This window comes from Delphinus delphis, chromosome 18 (assembly GCF_949987515.2).
Source record: "Delphinus delphis chromosome 18, mDelDel1.2, whole genome shotgun sequence".
Lineage (NCBI taxonomy): Eukaryota > Metazoa > Chordata > Mammalia > Artiodactyla > Delphinidae > Delphinus > Delphinus delphis.
Genome location: NC_082700.1, coordinates 2,460,882 through 2,481,285, shown reverse-complemented (window position 1 = coordinate 2,481,285; position 20,404 = coordinate 2,460,882). Strand labels below are relative to the sequence as shown.

The 20,404-nt window shown below is 42.3% G+C and overlaps 1 long non-coding RNA gene across 1 annotated transcript in view; it reads left to right on the top strand.

The window, feature by feature from the left end:
- The window catches only part of LOC132413872 (uncharacterized), a 186,071-nt gene that overhangs the window by 6,086 nt on the left and 159,581 nt on the right, over nucleotides 1-20,404 (top strand). The window contains exons 3-4 of the long non-coding RNA XR_009516839.1: nucleotides 70-167; nucleotides 15,449-15,666. This is a non-coding gene — a long non-coding RNA (uncharacterized lncRNA). The remainder of the gene's footprint in view (nucleotides 1-69; nucleotides 168-15,448; nucleotides 15,667-20,404) is intronic.

The following is a 20,404-nucleotide window of genomic DNA, read 5'->3' as shown; positions in this document are numbered from 1 at the left end:
ACCTCTGTCCTGCCCTCTCCCAGTCCTCCCTCGACTCAGGGTTCCAAATACTTGTCCCTCCTTGTGCAGATCGGCGTCCGCTTGCTTCTGGAACCTTGGCTCTTCTACTGCGGCTCCTCTCCTTCTCTGCACGAAGCATCATCTGAGCACGGTCCATCTTACTCCAAGTAAGATCTCGGTTAAAAAACCGAGATAATATTTGTTCCTTTTACAGTTACCTTATGGCAGACTTTTATTTATTTATTTATTTATTTATTTGCGGTACGCGGGCCTCTCACCGCTGTGGCCTCTCCCGTTGCGGAGCACAGGCTCTGGACACGCAGGCTCAGTGGCCATGGCTCACGGGCCCAGCCGCTCCGTGGCATGTGGGATCTTCCCGGACCGGGGCACGAACCCGTGTCCCCTGCATCGGCAGGCGGACTCTCAACCACTGCGCCACCAGGGAAGCCCCAGACTTTTATTTTTTATATTTATTTATTTAGCCACACCTCGCAGCGTGCGGGATCTTAGTTCCCTGACCAGGGATCGAACCTGTGGCCCCTGCAGTGGAAGCTTGGAGTCTTAACCACCTGACTGTCAGGGTTGGTTTCTCACCCTTTCTCTTCACTTTTTTTCTTTTTTTAAAAAATATTTATTTTCCTATATGGCTGTGTTTGGTAAATAAATACCAAATATTTATTTATTTGGTTTAGCTGTGGCACTTGGGATCTTTCATTGCAGTGCGCAGGCTCTTCCTTGCGGTGCACGGGCTCAGTAGTTGCAGCAGGCGGGCTTAGTTGCCGTGTGGCATGTGGGATCGTAGTTCCCCGACCAGGGATTGAACCTGCACCCGCTACGTTGGAAAAGTGCAGTCGTAACCACTGGACCGCCAGGGAAGTCCTATGGCAGACTTTTCTATCATCTTCACATTTTCACTTAATTGGATAGATTAGGCCGTGTTAACCTTAGCAGCAGCGTGACTTTTTAGACCAATATTTATTTCTGTGCCAGTAAACCCGTTTCTCCCCCTCCCCTCCCTTACCTCCCTCTCTTCTCTGCGCCTCCCCCACTTTCAGCAATCGCGTGATATTGATGATCTTCCTCACTTTATACATTTCCTTTGGCCACTCGCATGCCTAGGCTGTCACTTTTTTTTATTTTAAATATTTATTTATTAAACAACCCATACATTGTTAGTATGGACGTCGTGCAAGGTTAAAACATATTCAAACATCAAGATCCACATTCAGGGCTTCCCTGGTGGCGCAGTGGTTGAGAGTCCACCTACCGACGCAGGGGACACGGGTTCGTGCCCCGGTCCGGGAAGATCCCACATGCCGCGGAGCGGCTGGGCCCGTGAGCCATGGCCGCTGAGCCTGCGCGTCCGGAGCCTGTGCTCCGCAACGGGAGAGGCCACAGCAGGGAGAGGCCTGCGAACTGCAAAAAAAACAAGAAGTTCAGATGAGGATTCTTAACCTGGGATCTAAGAATTGGACTTCAGTATTCTTTGAAATTCCTAAAATTGTAAGCAGAATTCTGTGTAAGTGTGCATTTGTTTTGACACTGTCTGTAACCTTTATGAGTCTCAAAAAGATTCCTTGAATAAGAAAACTTCATGGTCACTGTGTCAGATTCTCCTTCACATACCTTTGTGTTCTAATAAACAGTTTCAAAACAATGTATTAAAGTTTTGCAGTCTCTGGACTGTGCTAGAAATTTAGAAAGTCATATGGCTTAGCACACTGGAGCAAACATGAGAGGCCCTAAAATATTTTAAGGAGGTATAAGAACATGATTACATGTGCTCACTCACATATCTATAAACTTAAGACATAACTTAACTTGAATTGGAAGTCACAGGGTTTCTTGGCTATGGGATTTCAAGCTGTCACGCTCTGTAATATGCAACATGTAAATTCGGTGAACCTAAAACTGCTTCACCATGAATAGTCATGAACAGATTTCAAGAATAACATCATCATTTCATATTAAAACCATAGTCTCAAAGGTTCATTAACTTTAATGATGAGAAAACTCTGAATTTGCTCAAACTCCTGTAGCGTGTTTTAAAATTTTACCCTTTTGCTCTTTACTGGTTTTGAAAAAAAAAAATCATTTAAAATGCTTTGGAATAATCTGTAATAGAATAATAAGGACTTTTTGGATGGAAGAAAATAGGTATTTTATAGTTTTCCTGTCATTTCATTGGCTTCAACTTTAGTGATTTTAAAAAAGTTTTCCTTCTTAAACTTTTATGAACATTTAAACTTTGATTTTATATCTTCAATTAAGTAAAATTAAACAAATAAAGCAGTACCTTACATATCAAAAATTGTGCCAGCCAGGAGAGGAAAAACAAAGAGAAAGACATGGGAAATTTCTTAAGCGTGAGTTGAACAACTCACTTTGGAGTGTAAGGAAATGAGGTGGTGTCAGATTTCCCAAAAGGAGTTTTTAAAAGAATCTTGTTAAGATTTTATGCACTGAGAAAAAGTAAAGTGAGAAGCATACGGAGTATGATTAGATTTAGTTGTTGAGTATGTTGGTTTTGGAGTGTACAGTGTTTTAGAGAAAATTTTGTGCTGTTCATGGGAACATGGCTGTGAAACAATTTGTTATTACTCAGCTCTGTCTTGTTAGATAAGTTAAAGGAACGGTACAGATATTTGGAGACCTAACTTGGATCCCGTAACGTTCTCCTTAATAATTAAAGACGGGGTACTAGCAGCAATGAACACACAATCTCTGAGGGAATGGTCGCTGTCACATCCAGTGTTGGCAGCCTCCATCCTGATGCAGGTCCCTCAAACTCAGGCCAGTCTACCGGGTCCTTGGGGCCATAAAGAATCCAGTCCCTTCTTTTCCAGTTTTGCCCTTTACACTTAATAAATTGGGTTTGCTTTACATTTTAAAGTGCCTGGTATAGAATTCTCAATTTAATTGGATCATGAGGTAGGGGTAGGTGCACAGGGGTTCCAGTTTCTCCACATCCTTGCCAACAGTGTTTTTTGTTTTGTTTTGTTTTGTTTTTGACAGTGGCCATCCTAATAGGTAAGAGGTGACGTCTCGTTGTAGTTTTAATGTGTATTCCTCTAATGATTAGTGATGCTGACCATCTTTTCATATGCTTGTTGGCCATTTGTGTATCTTCTTTGAAGAAATGTCTATTAAAATCTTTAGCCCATTTTTTAACCAGGTTGTTTTGGTGGTGGTGGTTGAGTTCTTTATATTTTCTAGATATTAATCTAGATACGTGAGTTGCAAGTATTTACCATCAGATATGTGAGTTGCAAATATTTATCAGATACGTGAGTTGCAAACATCTTGTCCCGTTCTGTAGGTAGCTTTTCACTCTGTTTGATTCTTTCTTTTGCTGCACAGAAGTTCTAAAGTCTGCAGCTGTCCCATCTGCTTATCTTTGCTTTTGCTGCCTGTGCTGTGAACCTTCTTCTGTATGTCTTTGTACACAGATGAATGCGTTTCAGTTAACTATGTATCTGGAAGTGGATATGCTACGTCATAGGGTATGGGCGTGCTTTCCAAAATGGTTTTGCCAGTTTACGACTTCGCCAGCAGTGTATAGAGGTCTAAATCATTCCACATCTTTACCAGTACTTAGTTTTGGTTATTACGTGTTTATTTAGCCACTCTGGTGGTTGGGTATCTCATTTTGCTTTTAATTTGTTTTTGCTTAATGACTGAATATTTTGAAAACTATTTCATGTAGAGTGACTACTTAAGGCGTTTCCCCGTTTATAAATTAGGTGATATCTTTTTTTCCATCAATTTTTAGGAATTCCGTATATACTATACTCTGAATATGATTCCCTTGAACAGATATATGTTTTGCAAATGAATTTTTTGTTTTGTTTTTTTTTTGCCTTTCACTCTCTTAGTAGTGAATGTTGAACGAAAGTTCTTCATTTTAAGAACTAGATTTTCTTTATGGTTAATGCATTCATGTTCTGTTGAAGAAATCTTTGCCTGTCCAGCACCACGAAGAACTCCCCCTTATGATAACTCCTAGAGGTTTATTGTTTAATATCTTTAAATCTGTGTTCCATCTGTCCTTTTATGTATGGTATGAAGTACATAGTGGGGCACTTTTTTTCCGGAATAGATATCTAGTTAATCCACTTTCACTATTGCAGAGAACGCCCTTTCCCCACTATGGAGCACTGTCCCCTCTGTCATAATCAAGGGACTGTAAAGGCAGCGTCTGTTCCTGGGCTTCCTGTTTGATTGCACTGGTCTGCCTTAGTGACCACTGCTTGCTCACGAGTCTTTGTATCTGGAACTCTAACCTTCCAATTTTGCTCTTTTTCAAAATTGACTTGTCCCGCCCTTAATTTTTACATTTCTGTTTCTACGCATGCACGTGTACACACACGCCTGATGAGATTTCGATTGGGATTGAATTACATTTATACTTCATTTTGGGAAAAATCAACTTAAATATTAAGTCTTCCAATTCATGAATGTGGAATATCTCTCCATTACTTAAATCTTTTCTTTCTCTCGGTGTGTTTTATCCTCTTCTGTTATGGGTCTTGCTTATTTTTTGTTAGACTTATTCCTAGGTATCAGTTATAAATTATAGTGTTTTAAAAATCAAATAATTAGCTAATTGTTGCTAGTATATAGATACATACAATTGGTTTTTCGTATTTATCTTATACCAGAAGCCTTGCTAAATTCTCTTACAGCACCTAATATGTTGTCTTTAGTTTACTGGATTATCTAAATGTACAATCTTATGATCTTCGGATAAGGATGGCTTTACTTTTTTTTTTTTTTTTTTTTTTTTTGCGGTACGCGGGCCTCTCACTGTTGTGGCCTCTCCTGTTGCAGAGCACAGGCTCCGGACGCGCAGGCTCAGCGGCCATGGCTCACGGGCCCAGCCGCTCCGCGGCATGTGGGATCTTCCCGGACCGGGGCACGAACCCGCGTCCCCTGCATCGGCAGGCGGACTCTCAACCACTGCGCCACCAGGGAAGCCCCGACTTCTTTCTTTCCAGTGTATAAGCTCTTATTTCTTTTCCTTGTGCATTTTCTTGGTAGGGACCCACGTAAATCCTCTGACTTTGTTCTTTGAGGTTGGTTGGACACTGGACTAGGTTCTAGAAGAGAGACCTTATACACCAGTGCTTTCCATGCTTAGTCTCCCTTCATCCTCTCATCAACCTTAGTGATAGATACTAAGTGTTATTAGCGTCACTAGTACCATCCTGTAGAGGAAGAAACCAGACTTAGAAGAGTTAAAGTGCGAACACGATGAGGAATGGCTTTCCTTAATATTCTTTCCCTGCAAATACGAAGAAATGCTGCATGAAATATAAAGATTTTCCAAATACACAGCCAAGACCAAAAAAAAAAAAAAAGAGCCCCCAAAAACCTAAATGAAAAATAGGAAATTCTCAGTTGCCAGAAAGAAGGAGGACCCCAGAGCTAGGTTCTGAGTGCGGGCTGCACCGCCGTGGCCCCTGGGTTATCACTCCTGGAAACAGACCCTGGGGCTGGGGCAGGGGCTTCAGTTCCTACATAGAGTGAAGTCAGTGTATAGGTTCTACACCAGATTTTGAGCTGGGCTTGAGCCCCTGCCTAAAACCAGACTCTGGTTAGGAAAATGGGACTGAAATACATAAGTTTGTTCTAATTCCCACATGAAATGCTCAGACTTCATTTATAATAATATTATTGTCCCGAGTTCTGAAGGAGGCAGTCTCAGCAAGAGTAGTGACTTCTAATACTTAGGTCACCCGGTTTGGACACGGCAGGGTCCAGGTTCGCTTCAGAGCTCTGCTCCACCTAGTCTGTGGTGACCCCTGTTGCATTCCACAGATCCCTGTGCCCCCATTTCCTGCTGGGGGGCAATTTCCCCAACAAGAGAAACTCCTATCTCAGGAAGATGACTTTTCCAGGGAGTGCAGAGGCTGACGTTCTCAGTATACATCGATTGCTTTGGGTAACGGAAGGCAGGTCTTATGTATACCATCATCCCATGAGCTTTTTTTTTTTTTTTTTTAATCTTTTTAAATTTTGTTTTTGTATTGGAGCATAATTGATTTACAGTGTTGTGTTAGTTTCAGGTGTACAGCAAAGTGATTCAGCTGTACATAGAGATGTATCTTTTTTTTTTTTTTTTTTTTTTGCTGTACACGGGCCTCGCACTGTTGTGGCCTCTCCTGTTGCGGAGCACAGGCTCCGGACGTGCAGGCTCAGCGGCCATGGCTCACAGGCCCGGCCGCTCCGCGGCATGTGGGATCCTCCCAGACCGGGGCACGAACCCGTGTCCCCTGCATCAGCAGGCGGACTCTCAACCACTGCGCCACCAGGGAAGCCCAAGATGTATCTATTTTTTTTCAAATTCTTTTCCCATTTAGGTCATTACAGAACATTCCATGGGTTCTGACAGCATGTACGCTTGGGTAATTCAGAACTCTGTTCAGATGTGGGGCACGACCACCACCTCGTGTCCTTAATCCTTACAGGCAAGCACAGTTCTGAGCTTTTCTATTCTAGAGTAGATCTGCCTATTCTAGAGCTTCCTGTAAATGTCATCACACAGTGTCTATTGTTTTGAGTAAGGCATCTTTCGCTCGGCATAATGTATGTGAGATTCCTTCACGTTGTTACGTGTTTTAGTAGTTTGTTCCTTTTTATTTTTGAATAACATTTTTCATTGAAACAATTTGTTTTTCCATTCCCCTATTGATGGACACTGGCTTCTTTCCAAATTTTGTCTCTTATGAATAAAGCAGTTATGAATGTTTCTGTACAGATCATTCTGTGGTCACATACTTTACTTCTCTCGGGTGAATACCTGGGAGTAGAATTGCTTGTCGTGGGGTAGGTGTGTGTTTAGTTTTTTAAGACACCATCTTACATTTTTCCAGAGAGGTTTATCATTTTACGTTCCTATGCCTGATGCATGAGAGTTCGGATTCCCCTCATCCTCACCAACGTTTAGTGCTGTCAGTCTTTTTAATTCTAGTGGGTGTGCAGCTGTATCTCATTATAGTTGTATAAGCATTTCTCTGATGACTAATCGTGCTCAGAAATTTTTCACGTGCTTGTTGGCCATTCACATATGGTACTTTGGGAAGTACCTATTCAAATCTTTTGCACGTGTTTTGTTAGACTGGCTTTTATTATCGAGCTGAAGGCATTCTTCTATATAGCGAGCCTTTGTCAGATAAACAGATATTTCCTTTCAGTATGTACTTTCTTACTCATTTTCAATAGTATCTATTTATAAATTCGTGAGTAGAGTTTTTCATTTTGATAGATTAATTTTTTCTTTTACGGCTTGAAATTTCTGTGTCCTATTAAATAAACCTTTCCCTGCCTCTTAAGTCATGAAGATATTCTGTTATGTTTTCTTCTAGAAGCTTTGTAGTTCTGGCATTTAAATGTAGGCCTGTAATCCGTGATGAGTTATGTTTGTGTTTGTTTTGAGGTGGGCATTACGGTCTGTTTTTCCGGACGGTGTTCAGTTGTTCCTGCCATCCCTATTGAAAAAGTTCTCCTCTCTGTCGTTGCTTTGCTGACTTTGCTGGTAATCAAATGTCAGTACAGATGTGGGTTTATTTCTGGGGTCTTTTCTGTTCCATTGATTTATTTGTCAGTCTTCAGGCCAGTGTCACCGAATCCTGACTCCTACAGCTTTATGATAAGCCTTGAAATCAAATAGTATAAGTCCTTCAACTTAATTCTTTTCAAAGACTGCTTTGGATATACCGGATTTCTACACACTAGATGGTTTCATATTAATTATAGAATCAGCTTGTCAATTTCTAAGAAAAAAAATGAAAAATGCCTGGTGAGATTTTTATTGGGATTGCATATAATGTAATTAAGTTTTAAAATTTGATGTAAGAGCAATCAAGATACTAATAAGTGGAACTTGACAAACTGACTGCAATTTGAATGAGTAAGCAAAGAACCATTAATAGTCAAGAAAAGTTGCAGAAGAAAAACGAAGGTATAGCAAACCAAATATTCAGGCTTAACTTACTTATTAAGTTGTTAAAATAGTGTTTGTATTATAGCTGGAGAGGCCATAAATAGACCCATAAACATAAGGAAACGTATTATATGGCAGAAGGGCATTACAAATAAATAAAGAAATCTAGACGCTTTAACGAACTGTGCTGGGGGAATTGGCTTGTGACATGCAAAAAAGTTAAAATAGATTTTATTCTTACCCCAAACTATGCACTAAAATAAGTACCAAATGGTTTATGACCCAAATGTAGATACTAAAATTCAAAGCATATGGAGGAGCAGCAGAATGTGACTTTTGGAGAGCACAGATGTTCCTAAAAGAGACACAAAAATCACAGTTTATGAGACAAAGGCAATAAATTTGACTATATTAAAACCAAAAACTTCTGTGGTTCGAAAGACTCTGTAAAGTGTGAAAAGACCAGCCACACACTGGGAAGTGGCATTTGTGATGCATAAATTACAAAGAATTATTATTATTTTTATTTTACACTGGAGTACCGTTGATTAACAGCGGTTAGTTGTTAGTTAGTTGTGTTAGTTTAGGTGTACAGTAAAGTGATTCAGTTATACACATGCATGTTATCTATTCTTTTCAAATTCTGTTTTCATTTGGGACCTACTGTAGAGCACAGGGAACTCTGCTCAATACTCTGTAATAACCGAAATGGTTAAAGAGTTATTTTTTGGGAGTAATATATAATTCCTATAAAATTAACTAAAACAATTACAAAAATGCAAGCAGCCGACTGATAAAGGGACAGCCTTTGAGGATGGCCGTGGTCAGTTCCTTCCTCCCTTCTCTGTGTGCGTGATGCTCTGTCTGTTTAGAGGTGGACTCTGTTTTTCCTCCCCTCAAATCAAGGTTGGTTTTATGAATTACCTTGACCAATAAAATGTAGCAGATATGATGGTGAATAAGCAACTGGCAGAAAAAGAAATCTGAAAGGCCAACACGATGAAAAGATATCCAGCCTCACTAACCATCAGGGAAATGAAAACGGAATATCTGATGACATCATCTCACACACATCAGATGGTCATGTTCATCAAGCCTGACAATCAAATGATGAGGAGGGTGTCACTCACTGCTTGGGGTGCAGTAAAAGTTGGTACAAACACGTTAGAGAACAATTTTGCGATATCTAGACAAATTGGAGATGAACATTTCCCCAATTCTGTTCTCCGTATATATCCTGGACTGATTTTCACATAAACCTGTGGAAATGTGTACGAGGGTGTTTGGCTTGGCATTGTTTATTAAAGTAAAAGATTGGAAATTAACTAAATGCTTATCATCAGGGGAAGCATATGTGACGTGTTTGTGCAATGAAAAAAGCAAGTTGCAGATGAATACCTTACATTATTGAAGCTGTTACAGGTTGTGGGCATAACACCTCTATGAATACTGTCATTGTCATTGCCGCCATCCTTCCCATTTTACAGAAAAGTGAAGTATCTTCCCAAGATGTACAGCTCGTAGATGGGAGGGCTGGGCTTTGCACTCAGGAATCCAGACTCTTGTTAATGACTACATTATGCTGTATTTGGAGAATTGTTGAAGACAGTGCCTTTCTCCCCTCCTGACTCCTTATACCGCGTCTCTGAGATGGAGGCTGTGTCGGGACAGGAGAATGTTGGCTCATTGGAGAAGATAAGCTTCTTGTTATATAAAATCCTTAAGAGTCGTAAATTAACTCCGAACATTCAGGAGAAAAAAAACCCCGTAGATTTTCTTATATTCAACGAACAGGATCAGCTCCCGTGTGTGAGAGGAGACAGTCAAACCAGTAGACTTAACACAGTATCGATCATCTCAGCAACAGTAGTAACAGAGAGGCTTGTAGTAACAGTAGTAACAGAGGGGCTTGTTGTAAGGACTCAGCGAAACCCTGCACTTCTGAAGTGCCCGGCACACGGCAGGTGCTCAGTAAACGTTCTCTCCTTTCATGTAAAATTTCTAACTCTTTGTAGTACTGTTGTTTATGTTAACACCTCAGTGAACCAAGGGGTTTCATAGAAAAGCCCTTGAGGTCTGAATTTATGAATTTGTATGTGCTGATTGCAGCATGTTCTAAGTATACAAGCAAAGAAACAAGAAATGATAATGGATTTGGAGCAGCTGTGCAAAGTCAGCAGCCAGAAAGAGGTCCAAAAACCAGTACAAGTTTATTACCAAGTGGGAGAAAGTGGAGGTCATTTAGTGGCCAAGGCCAAATAAGTTCTAGAAATAGTGGATAATTCCTACCTGCAGTGTACCCTTGAAAACAGTCATGAATTTCTGTCACCTGGATAGGAGAATATCTGTTCCTGTTCAAGATGATGAAGAATAGCATTGAATAAAGCAAAGACCTCAGCCACCATGAAGCTTGCTGCCAGACGGATACCCATAAATACGTAAAATATGTGTCATGTCAACGTAGGGAGAGATGGGGATGGGTGTCCTGATGGAAAATAAAGCGGGAGAGTGCGTCGTGGTGTTCAGGGTGAGGCTGTAAATTAGGCAGGAAGGTCTCCTAGAGAAGTGGCATTTCCGTAAAGGCCTGAGAACGGTGTGAGAGGGAGGGAAGGACTCTTCTGAGGAGAGAACTGCAAGAGTGTCCCAAGAGTGTGCCTGTTCGTTCCAGGAACGGCAAAGAGGCCAGTTGGCTTGAGCACGGGAGCTCGGGAGAGAATGGAGACGGGGTGGCCACACCCGGTACTATTTCCCCGGCCACTGAAAAGATACTGGCTTGTTTTCTGAGTGAGACGGGAAACTGTTGAATGATACCATTATGGACTGACTTGTGTCCTCCTCAAATTCATATACTGAAACCCTAACCCCCAATGTAGCTATATTTAAGGATTTGGCCTTTAAAGAGATAATTAGTGTTAAATGAGTTCATTAGGGTGGGGCCCTCATTCAGTCTAATTGGTATCCTTGTAAGAAGAAGGGATCAGGACACAAGAAAGACACTGGGGTGGGAGGAAAAGGGGGAAAGACTGTGTGAGGACATAGCAAGGAGGCAGTCCATCTTCAAGACAAGGAGAGAGGCCACAGCAGAAACCAAACCTTGATCTTGGACGTCCAGCCTCCAGACTGTGAGATGTAATCTGTTGTGTAAGCCACTGATTGAGTATATTGCAGTGATCGGGCAACATGACAGACATTTACCGTGACAGTCCCGGTGGGAGGTGACGACAGCCCGGGCAAGAGTGCGGGTCAGTGTGGAGGATGTGTTGCCCAGAGTCAATGCATTTGGTGATGGGTTGGATGTGAGGTCAGAGGAAAAGAGCCAACTTGGAGCGAACTTCACATTTTTGCCCCAAACAGTGATGTATGATGGTCTCGTGGGCTGATTTGGAGATGGCTGGAAAAGCAGGTTTAGGGGAGTGATGATGAGTTTGGTTTTGGATTAGCTAAGTTTGAGTCCCCTCTAAGACATCAACGCTGATGTGTCTTGTAAGCACACGTATGCATCGGGCGATGATGCGGGAGGCTCCTGGCTGGAGCTATAAGGATGGAAGCTGGCACTTAAGCCGTGACACTGGATAAGATACCTAAGGGCTGGAGTGTAGTTGGAGAGAGAGGAGTCTGGAAGACTCAGTCCTGGGTCCCTCCAGCATTTAGAGTTGGGGGAGAGGAGGAGATGTGTAGTGAGGAGTCCCCAGTGAGATGGGAGGAAGATGAGGAATACATACAGGGCACTTGGCGTTCAGAGCCACGTACATGTGGCTTCTCACGGGTAAGCGGGCATCACTGTGGTAAGTGAGGCTGAGAGGCTGGAGGACACGGTGGTCAAACACGAAGAGAAATCCCCAGACAGATTTCTCAGATTAACCCGCCAGAGGAGAGGTTGCATCCCGATGCTTCCTTGGCTGTGGGTGGGATGACGTTAGCTGTTGGGAGTGAAACGTACGGCTCTGAAGGATGGATGCCACTTCCTTTGAGGGTCTTTTTGGGAAAAGCAAACTCTGATGGTCAGGAATTTCAGTCTTAGATCATAGATAGGATTTGGGTCCCCCTGATATGATATGAAGTGATACCTAAACGTATATACTGCATGATATCTCTCCCTGAGATGGGACATATATCCGTCTGATATTACACACACATATATCCTTCTGGTAGGTACCAAGTAGATTCCTGTGGTGTGTATTTACGTGCTGTCTCTAGAATTCCAGTTTTGCGTGGAATATACCTTTAACTTCTCCTTGATTAGAGGGAGCTAGAAGGGGCCATAGAGTTTTGTAGGAAATTTCCATCTACCTGTATTGACTTCTGAGATTGCCCTGGCTACCAGGCTTCTCCGTTTCTGTGCTTGCAGTCAAAATCCTTCCCCTTCTTCAGGCTCTTCCTGGGTCCGACCCCTCTGTGCAATCATCTTGGATTCCTCTACCCCTTCCTGAGGGTCTGTTCTCTGAGCCATTTATTAATTATTGCATCATGTGACTTGGTTGGTATATGCCATCTTATATATTTCACATTTATTTCATCGCTTTTAGTAGATTGTTTCCTTTGATGTGTTTACCTTGCTAGGTTGTAAATTTACTGGTAGCGGCAATCATGTCAGTTTTATTTTATATTCTTAAAAATATGGAGCTCACAAATGTTTAAAGCTGTGGTTAGGTAATTATTCTATGTGAGATAGAAAAACATCTCTAAAATAAATTGTACAGATATGATTCTTTGCTTAAAGGAATAAATTGTTTTAATGCTTTAAAAAATAATCTTTTAAATCCCATTAATATTAAATTAGAGATATGTTTTATTGGAGTATTTTGTTCCTGCTTTATGAAATAAAATCACATGAAGGAGGGGAAAATGTTCTTCTGAACAGGTGTCAACAAGACATTCCTAGTAATTACTGGAGCGTTCTGTTCTGAATAAAGAATCCAGAATCACAGCACGATGGAAGGGAATAGGGTGCTGTCTGGTAGTACAACATCTGGGTCAGCGTTTCCTGTCCTGTTTACAGAGGTTATAATTTCAGTAATTTAAGTTATTTAATTACATTTTTTCATGATTCTCAAATTGCCTTAACATTTTAAGGTCATTTCCAAGGCAAAGTTTAGACATTTTAAAAATAGCTTCCCTATTTTCACACGTTTCCCCAGACATATGAGAGTTTTGTTGACTCTCTTGAAGAGAGACAATGAGAAGTAACATCAAGGCCTCTAATCCCTTGCTTAACGGTTCATTCATTCATTCGGCATTATTTATCGGTGCTTCTGTGGGCCAGCGAGAGCGATGAACAGGATGCGGAGGGCTGAGGCCTCAGCCAGAGACTCATTCACCAACCCCGCACTGAGCAGCGGCCCTCTGCCTAGGTGCTCGTGGGATGGCGAGGCCATGATTGATTGGGTTAATCCTGGGGGCTGCGTGATGGGTTGCTAGTTGTGGGTGCCAGGTCTCTCTCTGCTTCGGGGCTTCTCTGAAACATTAGGACCCTTCCCCTGTAGAGCACACACCAGGCTTTAGCATGCTGTCAGCTCCCCATTGACCTGGAGCTCTGTGATGATCGTGTTCACTCACCTGGTCGCCAGTATCTCATCAGAAGCTGGCACACAAGAGCGTGTAAAGATTTTTGGTTCACAAGTGGATGCATGCGTGAATAAGGGTGTGATTCTGTACAGCCTGTAATTAAAAAGCTGTCTGCTCTTTAGAATGTAGTTATAAGTTTATTTTTCTCTCTTTCATTTTAAAACTGTCATTTTTCTGAAGCAAGCATGTCTTTAATTGTGCTCAATTTCCAGAGTTATCCACGGTCCCACACATCCCTAATTTAACGTGCTGATCGATGAATGTGTGTTTTTCTGGAGGTGTTCCTATGTCTCCTTGCATGTGTTCTGCTGTTTGGAAAGTTTTTGTATCGTAATTCCCAGGGACATGAGGAGATGCCCAGTTTTACCTGGATTTGCGTTGTTTGTTTAATAAGATAAGACCAGATGTGCTCAGATAGTTTAAACAATATGTATTTCAGTACCAGATGTGCCTCTGTTAAATTACCAATTCAGGGTAATAAATACGCTGCTGTTGGATGTTCACTTTCATTGAAATCTATCTCTAGGCAATTTATCTTTATTAATTTGTGGTATTTTTTCCTTGAAAATGGCCAGAATATTTTGGCCAAGCAATTCAGACTCCTTTCTGACAACAGAATTATACCTCTGGTAACTCTTTTGAAAGCAGTCTTCATTCATCTTGCAATGGAATAGCATCTCTTTTTCTTGTATTTTCATTGTTATTTAATATATATGATATTTATGATCATGATACTATTCACATACATTGTAGAAATTTTGAAATACAAAGAAAAATTAATGTCAGTTGTAACCCCATCATCAACATTTTAATATACTTTTGCACCATCTTTTTTCCTATGCCTTTAAAATGATCTCTATTAAAATTTTCCCTCAGCACTCCCTCTAGTCAAATGACCAATGTCATTCTGGGGAAAGTTAAAAAGCACCTGTTAGAGTTAAATCCAGGTACAATAAAATCCTTTCATTCCCCCATGTGTATTGAGACATTGCCTTTTTCCTTTGCACTCTGTGGCTGTCTATCTTCTATGACTTTAAATTTTCTTCCATTGTCTATCTGCGCCTTAGAAAAGATGCAAAGTAATTGTCTTAATAAAATTTTGGCTTTATTTTTATCTTAATAGAATCTTAGTCTTGACCAAAGGTGGCTAACACAACCCCAGTTCCATTGTCTCTTGAGACAAATAATTCTTTATTCAACTGTCAACATTACATGGTATCACATAATTGAAATTTGCTAAGAGAGTGGAACTCAGATATTCTCCCCTAAAAACAACGGTAAATATGGGAGGTGATGGCTGGGTTAATTAACTAGATGGGGAGTCCTTTCACAATGTATACATATATCACATCACTCGGATGTATACTTTAAATATCTTATAACTTTATAGGTCAATTATACCTCAATAAAGCCAAAATTTGAAAAACCCCACTAAATGGGCATCTTTCAAATACTTACTGAAAGAATGTTCTCTAGCTCTGTCTCCAATGTTCATCAAAAATCTTGATTTCAAAGATGACCCAGCCCATCTTATGCTCTAGATGTGAATCATTCAATGGGGTGTTTCCTTTTCTCTGTCGTTTGCTAAAAGCTTAACAGAAAATACAGGATCCCTGCTGTCTACTTGTGCATTCAAAAAGATGCAAAGCAAATGTCTTGATAAAATTTGACCTCACCTATTGGCCTCATCGTGTGTCCTTTCACATTCCGGTCTTATTTTTCTTTAGTTCGTGTCATATTGTGGTATTTTAAGCCTTGTATTATATGCTCCTTACCAGCCTCTTTGAAGTGAGATTTTTAGAATAAATAAAATACGCTTATTAAAACCCTGATGTCATGATTAGATTTTCTTCCTTTGAAAATGACTTTTATGTCATCTGAAATCTAATGACTCAGTGGCATTTGTTTGGAAGTCTGCTTTATTTTTATTTTCTACAGTTTTCAGAAGTAGCATACTTGTAGAAGGCTGGGAGTTCAAGAAGCATACTTGCAGCGTGGACTTCAGTTTTGCAGTTCCAGTGAGCATGACGTGGAATCTGTAGTCTCGGCAGACGCTTTCCACACACCACCCGGGAATACAGTCCTGCCGTTGCAGGGCTCCTCCCCACGTTCCTGAAGTGAAGTTTGAAATGCAGAGCCCGGGCGGCTGGACTTAGGTACCATGGTTTGGGCTGGGCTGGATGGGAACACTGTCATCGGGCTTCACTTCCCTCCCCTTTATTCAGCTCCCTTTCCCACAAGAATCAATTCCATTCCAGAAATATTTTGTGGACACTTACACGCCATATGTTAAGCAAGCCAGAGCTCCTGATGCGGAGAGCTCTCAATCTGATAGGAGACAAAACAAACATCCAATTAGCTAAAACACAAGAAAATAGAATACTCTTTGTATAAGAATGGTTCTAAGTGCTTTGGGGTCTGAAGAGGGTAGATCGCATCTGTTTGAGGGGTGGGAAAGGCCCCAGCCAGGGGGAAGCGATCCTGCTTATTCTAAAGTCTGGGCTGTTTCCTGACCATCAGAGGTCGAGTGACGGTGAGAATGAAGCCCAGCAGGTAAACCCAGGTGGTGCGGTAACAGAGGGAGAAGGTGTCCCGTGCACCTGGAGAGCGGGGGCGGGGTGAAGCCACCTAATAAGGTGCTGTGGAGATGCTCACTTCCGGGAAGGGGAGGGGCTGCGTTGGGGAAGCCATTCAAGGGATGAGTGTGGGGAGATGGTGGAGTGCTAGAGCGCTTTGTGTGTTTCTCCAGCTTTACTGTGCATGCAAGTCACCTGGGGATCTTTTTTTTTTTAAATGTTCAGCCTTCTTTTAATTAATTTATTTTTTTATTTTTGGCTGTGTTGGGTTTTCGTTTCTATGCGAGGGCTTTCTCTAGTTGCGGCAAGCGGGGGCCACTCTTCATCACGGTGCGCGGGCCTCTCACTGTCGCGGCCTCTCTTGTTGCGGAGCACAGGCTCCAGATGCGCAGGCTCAGTAGTTGTGGCTCAAGGGCCCAGTTGCTCCGCGGCATGTGGGATCCTCCCAGACCAGGGCACGAACCCGTGTCCCCTGCATTGGCAGGCAGGTTCTCAACCACTACGCCACCAGGGAAGCCCCACCTGGGGATCTTTAAAGCGCTGTTTCTGATTCAGGGCCAGGGTGGGTCTGAGGTGCAGCATTTCTCCTCTGCTCCCGAGTGAGGTCTGTGCTTCTGGCCCGTAAGTAGCAAGGCTGCTGGAAGCAAGGCTCTAGGCTGTGATCCTTAGTGAAGGTGCCTCTCAATGCTCCTCTTGATTGTTTCAGTGTTTTTTAAACTTGCTTCCCAGATCCCTGAGGCCTGCGGGGTTGGGAGTAATTTTTCTGCAGATAAATACATTTCAGTCTGATTTAGTTATTGGGGTTCTGGGTTTAAGATTTTCCTTGAGAAAGTGGGGTGGGCTGCACATGTAGCTTGAAAACCACTCCTTTTGATCACAGGAAGCCAGCAACAAGCTTTTGAGAATGAGTACGTAGTCCAAAGAGAGAGCCGCAGCAGCTAGGAGCAGGGTGCATTAGAGGGCTTAAGACTTGCAGACAAGGAGACCAGGTAATTTTCCATCCTCGCGGTGTTTCTCAGGGTAGTGCTGGCTTTGGATGGGATGGTGAACATGGGAACTGAAAGACAGGGCGTGACGACGTGCGGTAGCGTATTGGATCTGAGCCGTCAAAGGCAAATCGGGGCTCTGAGCCATCTCCAGGATTTGCGGTCTTGAAAAAGGAGTTTGGATTTTACGCGGTGTTTGACCCGTGGTGGGCCCTAATGTCCGCCCACTTTCCCTAATCTAGTGGCGTTCGCGTTGCCGGGCGCCTCCCACACCCAGCACCACACCCATCGCGGTGGGAGCAGATTCCTTCTCTGAACAGCACTTAACGCATCACGGTGTTTTCCCCCTTTGTTTTTGTCATTCATGAGATTTCCTCCCTAATTGGGTTAAGCATTCTTCTGGCCAAGAACAGTGTTTAGTTTTTTGTTGCAAACGTAAGACTTGGCACTTGGTGCTCGGAAAAGATATTTTGAATGAATCAACATAGAAAAACGCATTTCAGTTCCTCATGCCTGAGTCCAGGTGTTCAGGAAATCCATATGGAAACATCGTAGATTAATCTAAATATGAACGGAGCCCTGAATGTCAGCAGAGACTGCAATTTGGAGTCAGGCCGGCCCACCATGTATATAAGTTATGTGACCTTGGCTGAGTTATTAACGTCTCTGGGCTTCTGAGCTGGTGAAAAGCTTTCCAGCTTTCCTTTAAATGAAGATCAAAATTTTCATATTTCTTTAAAGACAGCCTTCATTTTGCTGTGTAGCGTTTTACATTTTTCCAAGCTGCCATACCAGGGATAAAAATGTGAGTAGATTTGGGTACTTAAGTGGACCTCAAAAACAACGCTAGAACAACAGCAATTTCAGAAGGGATATAATCATCCAAAGTGGTTGGCACTGGAGGGGAAAAATAGGGACAGTTAATTTTTCAACATGACACTAAGTGTCCATCAAAACACGTACAAATCTCCTAGAGGGACAGACCATTCGGTGCTATGACCATCTGAGTCACCAAATTTGAATGTGATAGTATCTGAAATGAACTCAGAGTGATTGTCATGAAAATCTATGGTAATAAAGATCCATTGAAACAGCTCCCTGTATACGTCTAGAGACAGTCTATACCGAATGTAGGAAGTGGAGTTGCATTATTCCAGGGATACTGCCTCCCATAATAAAATGTAATAACGGACACGGAAAGTGTAAAATGCTTGCCTTTGAAACATACATAACTTTCGGACTTAGAGGCTTTCATTTCTTATCACATAGGATAGAAACCTTTTAAAGCCCATCGTATTTGAAATCCCATTTATATTCATAGTAGTCAGTACTTAAAAAAATTTTTTTTAAAGGAACTAACTTTTTTTGTTTTTGTTTTGCGGTACGCGGGCCTCTCACTGTTGTGGCCTCTCCCGTTGCGGAGCACAGGCTCTGGACGCGCAGGCTTAGCGGCCATGGCTCACGGGCCCAGCCGCTCCACGGCATGTGGGATCTTCCCGGACCGGGGCACGAACCCGTGTCCCCTGCATCGGCAGGCGGACTCTCAACCACTGCGCCACCAGGGAAGCCCCTAATTTTTTTTTTAATTTATTTTTTGCTTCATTGGGTCTTCGTTGCTTCGCGCAGTCTTTCTTTAGTTGAGGCGAGCGGGGGCTACTCTTCATTGCCGTGCTCAGACTTCTCATTGCTGTGGCTTCTCGTGTTGCAGAGCACGGACTCTAGGTGCGTGGACTTCAGTAGTTGTGGCACGTGGGCTCAGTAGTTGTGGCTTGCGGGCTCTAGAGCTCAGGCGCAGTAGTTGTGGCGCATGGGCTTAGTTGCTCCGAGGCATGTGGGATCTTCCTGGACCAGGGCTCAAACCCTTGTCCCCTGCATTGGCAGGCGGATTCTTAACCACTGGGCCACCAGGGAAGCCCGGTACTTTAAACTTCTTAATAGGTACTTTCATTTCTAAAGAGAAGGGTTTGTATATGAAGACCATCATGTACTTTGTCAATATAGTTTCCATAGAGATTTAAAGAGACAAATCAGGAGGATCTTTCCTATTTCTGGTTAATTGCCTTGGAGTTTGCTCAGTTCTTCTCTTGCCTCTGTATGTGCGATTATGAGATGAAACATTGATATATAAGAAAAGCAGGATTAATCTTAGCTCTGTATATAATATATGCAAAAATTGCATTGTTTAATGACCTTGGTCAGGGACAGTGAGACAGATTCCTTCCAATACCTTAATGAATGCCTGATACTACATTAAGTTCCTCTTTCAATTCACTGAAGTGCAGCTGATAACACTGCAGCTCCTCCGGGCTTCTCCCAGGGATGCCCCAGGCAGGGCCAGAGCCTTATCTCCTGAGACATTTCAGAACTCTAAGTTCTGTATTTTGTCAGTGGCTCAGCTCTCAGAAGATTTCCGAAGTGTTTGATGAAATGCTATTTTAAAATAGCTTACGTTTTAGGCGATGGTATAATCAAAATTTTGGTGGCTCAGCATTGCCTAGAGGAAGAACGCTAAACCCACAGGGCCCTTCAGTCTGAGGTCGCCCATCGTCCTGCTCTTGTCGAAGCATCGCCCCACATTGTCTGTCCCTGATTAAAGTGACTCCACAGCGTGGTCTCCCTTCCAGGTTCCTGAGCGTCTGTTTTCTCTGCTTGGAAAACCGTTCTTCCTTCGTCCTTTGGGAATCCTCTGTGACCCAGCTCCAGGGTCCTCCTCTCCACAGCCTAGCTACTCATCTTGCTCTGTCCCCCAGAGCTTGGGACATACCTCCATCGTAGCACCTGGATGTTGCATTTTAATTATTTATAATTACCTCACCTTCACACATCGGAGGCAGAAACTGCATCTCAGTCATGCCTCAGTCCCTATCGAGCAACTTATACAGAGTTGGCGTGTAGTAGGTGATTGATAAACGTTTCTTTAATTCATTACAGTTTCATATGGGTTTTTCTCAAGGTTTTACAAATTTAACTGCTAACAGTCCATCCTCTCTCCTCATCTTGCAAAGTACACAAAGCACCTGCTAGGTCTCTGTCGCTATTCAAAGGCTTTACAGGTGTTATACCATTTAATCCTCAAAGCGCCATATTACGTGAAGTACTATGATTTTTCTAATACAGTTTTATAATTATAAGTTCATTTGCATATGTCTTTTAAATAGCATCTCAAAATATTTTACTCCACTACCAACTAAGTCTAGGTTTCACCAAATTATTCTCTGCTATGTGTATATACCGTAGTATGTAGAGTAATTATCAACCAGAGAAATTTCCTGTGACCAAGACTATTATGCCTTAGGTCACTCTGCCTCACTGATACATTCTTTAACTTGTGT